Consider the following 13,548-nt stretch of genomic DNA (forward strand, 5'->3'; position numbering starts at 1 on the left):
GGCCAGCTCCCGGGCTCCCCGGGCCCGGCTGCGCCGCCACCACCACCGCGCAGCGCCGCGCCTCCCGCTCCTAGAGGGAGCGGCGGCACCGCAGCAACCTTCGCGCAGTCGGCGATGTGGGCGCGCGGCCCCCCGCGCCTCCCCGCGCGCACCCGGTCAGAGCCAGAGCGCCCGCTAAACGCGGCCCCCGGGCACCGGGGGGGGGGGGGCGCGCTCCAAGGACCCCCGGAGGAGGCTCCCGGCGCTGCGGGCGGCAGAGGCACAGGCCCGGGCCGCCTCCGGGGCGGGGCTTCCGCGGGGCCGCAGCGCCCCCTCGTCCCGCGGCGCGGCCGGCGGGGACCCGGGAGCCCCGCTGCCACCGGCAGGCTCGGGACGGAGGGCTGAGCGTCACCGGCCTCCGCAGCGGAGGGTGGGCACAGGCCGCGCCGACAGCGCTCGCAGACAAGGACCTTCACCGACAGCCGCAGAGCGGCGTCCGCTTCCCGTCGCAACGCAGGGCGCGGCTTTTCAAAGCGCCGTGAGACCGCGCGAAAATGGAGGATTCTGACCACTGGCATGTAATTCCCCAGACTCGGAGAAGGACCCGCGTCTCTGAATTTAAGCTCACCTTCCGGGAGGGTGAGCTCATGATCCGGGGACTGTAGGCCAAACAAAATGCCGTCAAACCCCTGTTATGACGGCTTCACTGGGGTGCTGGGGAGACAGGGAGGGACAAACGAACGGTGCGGGATGATGTGGACGGGGAGGGGAGGGTGGAGCAGGAGGGGTGGGGAGGGGAGTGTAGAGTGGGGAAAGGGGAGTGGAGGGTGGGGGAGGGGAGTGGGAGAATCAGTCATTCTAATAGCTCAGTAGAATTGACATTCCTGCTTAAAAATCTTCACCTTGGGAAGAAAACAGAATCCTTGATACGTTCCTAGGATCTTACGAGGAGACTTCAGAGTTTAAAATTAATGAATCTGTTTACCTACATTTTTCAAAAAGCACGAACACATCAGCACTGCACTGATCTGAGCAGCAGAAGCAGAAGCTCGAGGGCACCGGCGACTGCAGGACGCTGGTTTTTAAAATGTGCACGTGTGTGGACTGAAACCAAACCTACTGCTGGCCTGCAAGAAGCCCTCAAAACTCTCAAAGGGTCAGAATCGCTCAGATTGTGTCCTCCCACATACTCTGCAGTGGAAGATGAGCCGGAAATGATAACATAAAATCTCCTCTCCTTCAAAGTTAAGCGATATACTTCCAAATGACCGCGGATCAGGGTGGAAAAGTCAAGTGGAAATAGGATGTATTTTGAATGGATATGGGGTTACAATTCTTTGAAACAGTCCTTCAAAGAAAATGTACATCTTTAATGCACTTTTTTATTTTTAAAAAGCCAAGGCTGAAAGCCGCCGCTAATCTCGGGGCAGCCCCAGGCCTGTGTCTGTAGATGAAGTCTTGCTGGAAGAGCTGCACCCACCCGGTCTCCTGCTCGTCACCGCTGTCGTGTGAACACGACTACACCTGCTTTAAACCTGAACGCGTCACTAAATCCTTTCACAGAGCACAGCCCAGGGCTGCACAGCTGCATCAGGGAAGTCCACAAATCTCCGGAAGGATGACGCTATGACACAAACTCTTCCAGAAAAACAAATACGGAACACCACTTCACTCATTTATAAACTCAAACTAAGCTGGACGCCAAATCCAGCAAGGAGGCTGCAATAGAATTAATTTACTGGTCAATTCCCCCTTGTCAACATCAATGCGAAAATCCTAAAGAAAATATTACCAAATGGAACAATCCGGTTGGAAACCGAGGATGAGCAGGAAATAAGAGGCCTCCTGAGGGGGTGGAAATGAAAGGCAGGAGGGGGGTCTGCACAGGTCCCGGGGAGCAGGTTCCGGCTGGGAATCGGGCCTTGACTCAAACACCCCTCTTCCTCAAAGGCTGACATCCTCCGTCCAATGGTTCAGTCCCAGGCCCCGCCCACGACGGACAGGAGGGACCCTGGAGTCAGCCGTCAGTGCCTCTGACCAGCCGTCCAGGGAGGATGCGGGAGGTTTCAACGCCAACCCAGTCCTCCCCCAGGAAGACTGCTTCCAGGGGACACAGCCGCCCAGTGCTGCCGAGAAACAGGCTTATATTTTTCCATAGTCCAGGGAAATGCCATATGACGTATTTTAATCTTCCATTTTAAACTTTGTTTAGAGCCCAGCTTTCAGCAGTGACACTGGCCTTGTAACTGCCGCTCAGATGTCTGATTCCGCCATCGCAGTGAATTTATAGCCATCAATGGAAACAAGCAAGGCCTGTCAATAATGACCTACTTAGGATGCACTTTTTGAGGAGAAAAAAGGTAGGACTCCATGCTGTTGACGGATTTCTATTTCTGCAAAAATAGACTGTTCTAACGAGCCACAAAGATCAAAAGAATCCTAACACAACTGCATAGCATTTGAATAACTTGGATTTGACACACAGAAAGTGTTTCAATGTTATTTAAAATAGGTATCTACTTCCTTAAACTGTATTTTAAAGTGAAATCTACTTGTGAGAGAAACAGTTGGGAAGAGAGATGTGTACACACATTAAAAGTCGTAAAAGGCATTAAAATAATCAAAACAAAGTAAATGAATCCTCGTTTATCATTAGCAGAATTCAGCTGTCAGTCACGCAGACGCCATGGCTGAAGCTGTCAAAATAATCCTCTGTATATTTTAAATGGGGATCAACTCTGCCTCCAAAAGCAGCAGTGAAGACGCTCGTTACACGTAAGGGTGTCACTTCCAGCAGCCAGGCCGCATGAGCTCTGCGCACTTCGCAGGAACTTGTGGGAGTGCAAAGAGGAACCTACTGACAAGATGAGCATTTCGATAAAGATTTCACTCTGCAAAAGGGAAGAAACATAAAAATACAGGGTCATCTGGGAAGAACAAACTGCAGGTAGAAATGAGGAACACTTAATGCATCTAAACGTTTCAAGTGTGCCTGACATTTCAGGGCGGGTGTCGGGCACGTTTGACTCTGAAAATAAAGCAGGACATGCTTCGAACTTTTTTAAGAATACAGACTTTAGCTCCTGAGTCTAGCAGGTCCTCGGCATCAACCTGAACATTCTGTGAACTTGTTAGGAAGCAAACCTGAGTTGCACATGTCAAAGCAATCGTGCAGTTAAGACATGTTACAACAAGTTGTCCAGAGACACCCTCTTGTAAACCAGCTAACGCCCACCTTTACCACACTGAATTTATTTACGTGGAAACTCACACTATCACAAAAGAAGGTGGCGCAGTGCCCAGTTTGGATGCTGCTGGACGTGAGTGGGAGGATGAGGGGCGGAAGCCCAGGGCTTCACGAGGGGCACCGCGGCCTGACTCCTTGATGGGGCAGCTTCCCGAGGAAACACTGTGAGACGCCGTCGTTCGTTCCACGTGCAGAATTGGCTGTGCCGCCGCTGCTGCCTTTTGTCGTGATCATCTGTTTGTTATTTTTTTCCAATCTGGTAACAGAAACTCACAGATTCACTCTGTGAGAATGTAGTTACAGAAGAAGCAATCTTGCCTAAAACTCCTTATGAAAATAAATAATGCACAAAAGTGTTTACAGTCAGATGATAACAGCCCCCCTTTTAAAGATTTTGACCACTGGATTGATCTTGATTAATTTATACACATAACGTCCATCCTGAGGGACCGGGTATTTCTCTAAAGATGACAGAATGGCTCCAAAAAATAAAGTCTTATGATTCTATTAAAAGATATAAAAAACTTACTATAAAATATTTCAGCTATCACCACTACCATTTAACACTGTTCTGAAAAGTCCTAGCTAAATTAAGGCAAAAATGTTATATTGTGCCTTGTCAATTTGCAATTAATGTCATAGTTTTGTGTTTTCAAATGTTATAGAAATGATAACTTCACTCCCTACTTCCTGAGAATTCCAGTTAGCACATGACTGTACTGAACATCATGCCTGACTGAGGAAACTGAATCACTTCTTTGAGGTATTGGCATTCACCCTCGAAATTCATTATATACTAATACTTAGAACAAACTCCCAGGGGACTCAGCTGTACTCCCTAAAGCTATGGAACAATACAGTCACCATCTGGTTTTCTCTGTCTTCAGTGTTAAATTATCTGATTACTAGCAGAAACATGCAAATTAAGAGCAAGTTTTCTCAGCAGTCTGCCAAGAGGCACGCATCATCAGCACACCTGAAGGCTTTTAACTAGTCTTTGAATGGAAAGTACTTAATGAGTAAATAAGAGAGAATGATTATGTGATTATGACAAATTGAAAAAGCATACAAATCTCACTTGTGAAATTAATCCACACCTTCTTTCAGCCTGCGGAAACAAAAGTAAGTCAATGACTTTACTTTAAAAGCAGATTTACACTGCATACAACTCAGTGACAAAAAATAAACAACTCAATCCAAAAATGGGCAGAAGACTTAAACTAACATTTCTCCAGTGAAGTCATACAAATGGCCAATAGGCATGTGAAAAAATGCTCAATATCATTAATTATCAGAGAAATGAAAATCAAAACTTACAATGAGGTATCACCTCACAACAGTCAGAATGGCCATCATTTAAAAGTCCACAAACAAATGCTGGAGAGGGTGTGGAGAAAAGGGAACCCCCCAACACTGCTGGTGGGAATGCAGCTTGGTGCAGCCATTGTGGAAAACAGAATGGAGATTCTTCAAAAGATTAAAAATAGACTTACCATATGATCCAGCAATCCCACTCCTGGGCATATATCTGGAGAAAAATATAATTCAAAAAGAAACCTGAACCCCAATGTTCACAGCAGCACTGTTTACAACAGCCAAGACAGAGAAACAACCTAAATGTCCATCAACAGATGACTGGGTAAAGATGTGGTATATTTATACAATGGAATACTACTCAGCCATAAAAACCGACAACATAACGCCATTTGCAGCAACATGGATGTCCCTGGAGAATGTCATTCTAAGTGAAGTAAGCCAGAAAGAGAAAAATACCATATGAGATCGCTCATAAGTGGAATCTTAAAAACAAACAAACAAACAAACAAAGCATAAATACAGAACAGAAATAGACTCATAGACATAGAATACAGACTTGTGGTTGCCAAGTGGGTGGGGGGTGGGAAGAGACAGACTGGGATTTCAAAATTGTAGAATAGATAAACAAGATTATACTGTATAGCACAGGGAATATATACAAGATCTTATGGTAGCTCACAGAGAAAGAAATGTGACAATGAATATATATATATATATGTTCATCTATAATTGAAAAATTGTGCTCTACACTGGAATTTGACACAACATTGTAAAATGATTATAAATCAATAAAAAATGTTAAAAAAAAAGATGTGGTATATATATGCAATGGAATACTACTCAGCCATAAAAATGACAACATAATGCCATTTGCAGAACATGGATGGACCTGGAGAATGTCTTTGTAAGTGAAGTAAGCCAGAAAGAACAACAAAGATCATGTGATATCACTTATTATGTGGAATCTTAAAAAATGACACAAGTGAACTTATTTACAAAACAGAAACAAACTCACAGACATAGAAAACAAACTTATGGTTACAAGGTGGGGAAGGAGGGAGGGATAAATTAGGAGCCTGAGATTTTCAGATACCAACTACTACATATAAAATAAACAAGGACCTACTACAGAGCACAGAGAACTATATTCAATGTCTTATAGTAACCTATAGTGAAAAAAAATACAAAAAGAAATACATGTATGAATAACTGAATCACTATGCTGTACACCAGAAATTAACACATTGTAAACTGACTATACTTCAATAAAAATTTTTAAAAATAAAAAATAATTAAGATGGTATAAAAAAGCAGGTTTCCTAATTAGTCACTTATATGCTGGAAAATACGTTCAATCTACAGGTATCTCTAAAAGATACACAAAATTCATCAAGTTTATTATTAGGAAAAGTGCATCAACTTTTTCCTAGGACTGTGGATGACATTTCCAAAATAATAACACTATAAAACGAGTTACTACTGTCCACCAGTTTTATTGGACTTATTTTAGTTATGTGTGCTGTCTTCAATTTCAGTAAAAACACGCACACCAAAATCAACAATGTGTGGAAGCGACCGAGGAGAGATGCTCAGTGCGTCACCAAGACCAGCGTGGCAGAGCCCCGCTGATCGGAGGCAGAGACGCAAGCACAGGCGCTGGCCCGGCCCAAAGCTGAGGCTGGGAGGGGCCACGTGGACAGAACATGGATGAGAAGCCCCCACCAAGGGCAGGCGAACCCATCAGCTTGCTGCCTTTGGCAAAAAACAGGAGGAATGACGGTAGCAATGAAACCGGGAAAAAACAAAAGTCGGAAATGTCGACAGGGACGTAAAGCTGAGTGGCGTGGGGGCACGGGGTGGGGGGCAGATGGGTGCCCTGCAGGTCTTTCCCGAGCCCCAGGAGGAGCCCCTCTAGCTGTGGTCCACGAAGGAGGACCCCTTGTCTCCCTCCTCTCACATGAAGCAGCTCCATCCGCCGCAGGTGACAGGGCAGGTAAACCTCCCGCGCCCCCAGTCCCAGGGAAAGCCACGGCCCTGGGGGAAGCAGGAACCCCCAAACCGGGGCCAGGCTGGCTGCCCCTGGGGAGAGGGGCACCAGCACCGAGAGACCCCACCGCCACGGTTCGGGGACGCAGGGCCTCGGGCAGACCCAGTGAAGGAGGCCAGAGGGAAGCCCCCTCCAGAAAGTTCCAGAAGGAACAGGAGGAGGCAGCAGACCAACAGAGGGCCAGCAGGTGAGGGGGCCTGTGCAGAGCGAGCTGGGCTGGGAGGGAGGACACAGGAGGCCTCGGCCTGCCAGGCCTCTCACCTGCTGCAGGCAAGGCCACCACGGGGCCGCTGGCAGGTCTCTGCGATGGGAGGTGACCTTGGGGTCAACGAAGCCCAGGGCCAAACACCCTCACCCCCACCAGAGCCTCCCGCTTCGCCCAGCGGTGGGTGAGAAAGGCTGCCCTTCCACGACAGAAGCAAGGGGTTTAAGCCAGCCGTTGTCACCCCAGCAGCCACCAGGGGGCAGCCCCACAGATGTGGGCATGAGGGTGTAGACTGGGTCTTAAAGTGCTCGGATCTGCACGTCAGTAAAGGCCCCGGTGACAGTGGATGCGTCCCGAACAGAATTTCAGCAGAAATCCTAGAATTACAAAAACCAGTCTGCTGGAAATTCAAGGGCAGGTCTGTAACAGGGGTTAAGGAGCCCTTCTCTAGGGCTGTCCACACACCAACACGTCAGCCTGAGAAACGGGTGATCTGAGGGGGGCTCCCGGGGGGCACAGAACAGAGCATCCCCAGACACGCAGTCACACTGCTGAGACCACGGGCACAAGGCCCAGGAAGCGACCAGAGAAATGAGAACCACCACCTGGAGGGGCCAAGATGAGGGTCATTGCGCATCCCCCACAAAGTGACAGGCCAGCCGCATCCTCAAAGCACAGGAAGGGGCCAGAGCGGCCACCCCAGGACACTGAGTGAAGGCGGCGTTGTGTGAGCCGCACAAAAGCACGAGCCCCGCCGGGCAGGGCTCACGCGGGAAGGATGTGCCACCGGTCAAGATGGGGACCCACGCAGAAATGAAGGGCGCCGTGAGATGGCGATTCGATGTTCTCATCTCTAATCTCCCTCGTGAATAATGGCCTAAAGCAGCAGGAGCTGGCCTAGCCTTTCATCCAACCTGTCACTCTCTTCTTAATCCAGGTGCTGGAGCCATTAACACCGCATGTGATGTCGTCACCCTGTGGCTCAGTGATTATCTTTAGTTCCATCCGTCTTCTTCCTTGTTTTCCTGTCTTTTAGATTCAGTACTTTTATTATTTACTTTTATTTCAGTTTTTGGCTTTTTAAGTTCATAACTCTTTCTTGAGGGTTTGCGGATGGGGTACAACTGAAGCACCGGAGATCTGCGAGATAGGAGAATGTCGGGAACAGCCTTGTGCTGTTGGATTGGACAACATGGGTGAAATAGAGAAACTTGTTAAAAGAGGAAAAGTACCAAAACTCACTCAGTAACAGGTGACCCAAATGGCCCTGTTGCAGGAGCTGTGTCTCTTCTGCAGAGAAAGTTCCAGGCCCCGGTGGCTTTACTGGTAAACTCTTTCAAAACCTCCCAGAACACAACAGAGGAGAAAACATGTTCCCACTTTTCTTATGATGCTGGAATTACTGATACCAAAACCAGACGAATACACTAGAAGAGAGAAAATTAGCTTTACCTCCCTCGTAAGCACAGCTGCGACTATCCATAACAAAGCACCGCCAAGCCAGCGCCAGCAGCTGCGGGAAGAGCACACCTGACGTCCCCTGGGACTCACACCATCATTGCCAGGCTCCACAAACATCTGAACATCAATGCAGCGCACCAGACGAACAGCTCAAGGGAAGTGAGACCGGTTTTCCACTAAATTCAACACATTGAAGACCAAACCCCTCAGCGAACCAGGAATGGAGGAGGAACCTCCCCAGACGGATGACGTCTGTGCAGTTGACGTGATAACTAATGGTGAAAACAACCAGTATTTATCCCCAAGTTCAAAGACAAAGTGTCGACTTCCCATCACTTCGTCCCAACATTTTCCTGGAGCCTCCAGCATTGCAATATGGAAGAAAAAAGAACAAAAAAATCATCTCTTGGCAAAGAAAGAAGAACTAAGACTGTCTCTGTCACGGATAACATATTGCCTACCTAGAAAATCCCCCAGAAGTCTAAAAGTAAAGTCACAAAAACTAATCAGCAGATTTAAAAGGGCCACAGGATCGAAGGGAAATGTACAAAAATCAGCTCTATTTCTAGATGCTAAAATAAGAAAAGTTTGTAAACTGAAATTTCAAAAAATATTACGATAGGATGAAGTATATGGAATAGACATAATATTGTAAAGCATCGCTGGCAGAATTTGAAAAATCTAAATAAGAATGATTTTCTGTTCATACGTCATGTTCTTAGTTGGAAAACCAAGTATTTTTAAGACATGATTTTTCCCTAGACTGAAGTATACTTTCAAAAAAATCTCAATTAAAATTCCAGCAGGCTTTTTTTGTAGAAATGGGGCAAGTGATTCTACACTTACATGGAAGGACAAAAGATCTAAAAAACCCAAAACAGTACTGAAAATGAAGGACAAATTTGAATAATTCACACCAAGCGATGTCCAGGCTTTCTGTAAAGCTACAGCACTGGGTGGATGCGGCACTGGCATCAGGAGACATGTGCAGACAAGGGAGACGGAGCCTGGAAGCACACCCGCAGACCCACCTGGGAGACGGCCAAGAAGGCGGCAAAGAAATCCAACGAGGAGCGGGCAGGCTTTTCAAAAAACGCAGCTTGAACAACTGGAGAGCTAGATGCGAAAAAAGAACCCCCGTCCACACTTCACTGATTATACACAAAGTGCGCGCAGTGGATCCCAGACTTAAGTGCAGTAATCCAACCTGTAAAACTTCAAGGACAACACAGAAAATTTTATGACATTAGGTGAGGCAAATATTTCTTAGACAGGACACTAAAAAGAGAGCCCAGAGAAGGAAGGGAGGAAGGAAGGAAGGAGAAAAGGAAAAAAAGAAAAGAAAGAAAGAAATTGACACACTGGGTTTCATCAAAGTTAAAGTGCGTGCTCTGTGAAAGGCATAGTTAAGGAACTGAAAAGATTAGGTCGACACTGGAATAAAATTCTGTAAAATCAAAGTCTGATAAAGGAGCTGCATCTAGAATGAACAGACAACTCCTACAACTCAGTATTAAAGGGGAAAAAAACCAATAAAAGATGAGTAAAAGACAATCAAATAAAAGATTTTCGACCAGAATATGAAAAGAGATCTTCCAACTTAAACATAAAAGAAAACCCAGCACAAAAAGGGCAAACACCCGAACGTGCCTCATGAAGGAAGTTGCCCATGTGGAAAATGTACACTGAAAAGCTGTCTGAAGCCACCGTTCACCCGGGGCCAGGACGAAGCCCGCAGCTGCAGCCGCACGTCCACCTGGGGGACTGGGCGTACAGGTGCGGGGTACGGGTACCAGGGCCAGGACACAGCAACAGGACCGGCATCCGTGCGTCGCTGGGGACCAAGGAGCACAGCCCTGTGGAAAACGACCTGGAGTTTCCCTTGTGAAGTTACAGGTGCACGGAATGTGAGACCAGCCATCAGGCTCCTACGAGTTTGCTCAAGACCAAGGGAAGTGTGCGAGTACAGAAACCCTGTCTCTGAACACCCGCAGCTGCTCTGTTATGTTATTATGTGTTCACAGCTGCTCCAACCTGGAGGCAACTGCACGTCCGTCAGCTGGTGAGACACATTCCTTCGAGGGGACACGCCAGGTGATGAACAATGAACCCGATACATGCGAGCTCCCAGGCGAGGCTGATGAGACCTGGGGTAGCCTGACCGGGGCCGGAAAGCCACTCGCTGCGAGACCCACGCACAGGACCTCTGGCAGGACAGAACCCGGTCCCGGGGCTGGGAAGTGGCCGGGGGGACTAACTGCAAAGGAGAGGAGGATATGGGGAGAGTCTTGATCACCGTGGCGACTCCATGATTATACTTGTCAAAACTGATAAAACCACACAATTTCTTCTGCCTGCACAGGAGCCCTGACATCCAGCGTCAGGAGGGCCTGCTCCACCTGGGGGTCCTTGTCGGGAGGTGGCTGCATCCCCGACCGCTTCACCCCCAGTCCTCCCCACCTCCCTCCTTCCGCACGTCTCCTCCTCTGACTCTGGCCCTCCCGTCCTCCCCCCTGCAGGACCCCGAGATCCAGGATGGTCTCCCCAACTCAAGATCCTTCATCACAGCAGCAAACACTGCTGTGCTGTGTACAGTAATGTAGTCACCGGTTCCGGGGTTGGGACGTGGGTGCGTCCACCAACACACACCTGAATCCGGCCTCACTGCCCTTCCTCAGGCCGTCTGCACAGGACCTGCAGCTTCAAAGCCCGTCTCCTCCGGGCTCCCGTAGTACACCCAGGCCCTTCGTACTGAGTGTCCACCCATGCTCTGCCCACAGCACTGTCCCCACTCAGACACGCCTTCCCGGCCGGGCGGGTGTACTCTCCCGGGAGACAGAGACCGCGTTTTCTACAGCTTGTGCACTTTCTGAAGCATCTGGTGCAGTTTTAAGTAAATAATCAACATTTCAAAGGGAACCCACCTACACTGCTGGTGGGAACGCAGTTTGGTGCAGCCACTAGGGAGAAAAGTATAGCGAGTCCTCAGAAAGCTAAAAATAGACATATCCTATGATCCAGCAGTCCCACTCCTGGGCATGTATCTGGAGGGAACTCTAATTCAAAAAGACACATGCACCACAATGTTCATAGCAGCACTATTTCCAATAGCCAAGACATGGAAACAGCCTAAATGTCCATCAGATGACTGGATAAAGAAGTTGAGGTATTTATACAATGGAATACTACTCAGCCATAAAAATGATAAAATAATGCCATTTGCAGCAACATGGATGGGCCTGGAGATCATCATTCTAAGTGAAGTGAGCCAGAAAGAGAAAGAAAAATACCATGTAATATCACTCACATGTGGAATCTAAAAGAAGAAAAAAGAAGACACTAATGAACTTATCTATAAAACAGAGACAGACTCCAGACATAGTAAACAAACTTATGGTTACCAGGGGAAGCAGGGTGGGAAGGGATAAATTTAGGAGTTCAAGATTTGCAAATATTAACTACTATATATAATAAAGATAAGCAACAAGGTCTTTCTGTACAGCACAGGGAACTATATTCAATATCTTGTACTATCGCGTAATGAAAAAGACTATGGAAACGAATATATGAATGTACACATATGACTGGAAGTGTGCTGTACACCAGAAATTGACACACTATAAATTGACTACACTTTAATTTAAAAAAATCAACATTTCAAAAATTTGTGTCAGAAAAACGATTTGTTAAAGATACATATATTATATATAATACATAATATAATATAAAATAACATAATACATCATAAGGTAATACAAAGCAATATTTCAATTTTAATTGAATGCTATTAGTGAGAGAAAAGCTATTGTATTTGAGGAATATTCTGTAAAATTTAGCCCTCAGTTATTCACTTGGAAAATGCGAAGCATTTATTGGCTTTTCTAACGTGTTTTATGTTTCAGGAATGCCAAGGACATTTTCTTTAAACAACACAGTCGGTGCTTTAATTAGAACAGTGCTACATTTTGTCTTCTCTACTAAAGGAACGAATCCTCTATTTAAGGAAGGAAAAAGCCCCACTTGCTAATGAAGCAGTCTTCCCTGAATCTTCCACAGAATTACTGATCGTCTTCAAGGATCTGTGGGCTTTTTAAATAGATCTCAGCACCAGGTACCACCTGGCAAGTGGATTTCTTCTCCCTGAGCCTGAGCCATCCAGGCATCACCCTCTGCATTTATCTTGTCTCCTTCCTTTTAACTAACCCTGGGGGTCTCAGTCACAGCATTCGCCAAATGCCAGCCTCTCTGCGGAAAGCTCTCATCATTCTAATTCACATTATCTGTTACTGAGTCCAGGCCAACTCACCAATAAGACAGGCACCTTCACAACCATTAAAACAGAAATCTGATTCCACGTGAGATTTTTCTCTTGTTCAAAGGGTAAGGAGGTTACTTTGGTTCCTCTCTCCAAAACAAAGCCTAGAGCCTGGGGAGAAGAGTGGCTGGGAGGTCCTGGGAGATCCCCTGGTGTCAGATCCCAGGAGATCCCCTGGTGTCAGATCCCAGGAGATCCCATGGTGTCAGATCCCAGGAGATCCCCTGAACTCAGATCCCAGGAGATCCCCTGGTGTCAGATCCCAGGAGATCTCCTGATGTCAGATCCCAGGGGATCCCCTGGTGTCAGATCCCAGGAGATCCCCTGGTGTCAGATCCCAGGAGATCCCCTGAACTCAGATCCCAGGGGATCCCCTGGTGTCAGATCCCAGGAGATCCCTGATGTCAGACCCCAGGCGGTCCCTGGCTATGCTCAGGACCAGGAGGGTGGCCTGGGGACACCATTCTGCCCACGGCCGTGTCCTCGCCCTGTCCCCCATCCTCCAGCCAGGGTGTGAAAGGAAAGTGAACATTTGGCAAATATGAAATTCTCTTGGCTCAATCTCTGTCTCTCTCAGAAGGTTACACATGTTTACAGTTATCTCCAGGAAAATACAGCCATATCAACTTTCGTATCTCTAACTTATGCGTAGGTAATACAACACCACACACCCTGGAAATGATGGAAACAAACAAGGAGCACCCCTTCTCTGATCTTTTCTCAGCTTCGCTTCTCAAAACAAGAGCCAGCAGGCTGGGTCTTTTCCTCTGCTCTGTCCTCCACCTGCAACGCTGTGAGAGCCCTTGCCCGCCTCAGTGTTCATAATGCTTGTGAGAAAATCAAGGTGAGCAGTTTTGAGGTTCACGACGAAGCAGCAACATTCACGCCAATTCAGAAAAGGCTCCCTCGGGACGTGGTAGGGGGTGTCGGGTCCTGCACAGGGCAGGGGTCCCCATGGACGCGTGGGAATCAGCGTT

The sequence above is a fragment of the Vicugna pacos genome, chromosome 15 (genome assembly GCF_048564905.1).
Source record: "Vicugna pacos chromosome 15, VicPac4, whole genome shotgun sequence".
Lineage (NCBI taxonomy): Eukaryota > Metazoa > Chordata > Mammalia > Artiodactyla > Camelidae > Vicugna > Vicugna pacos.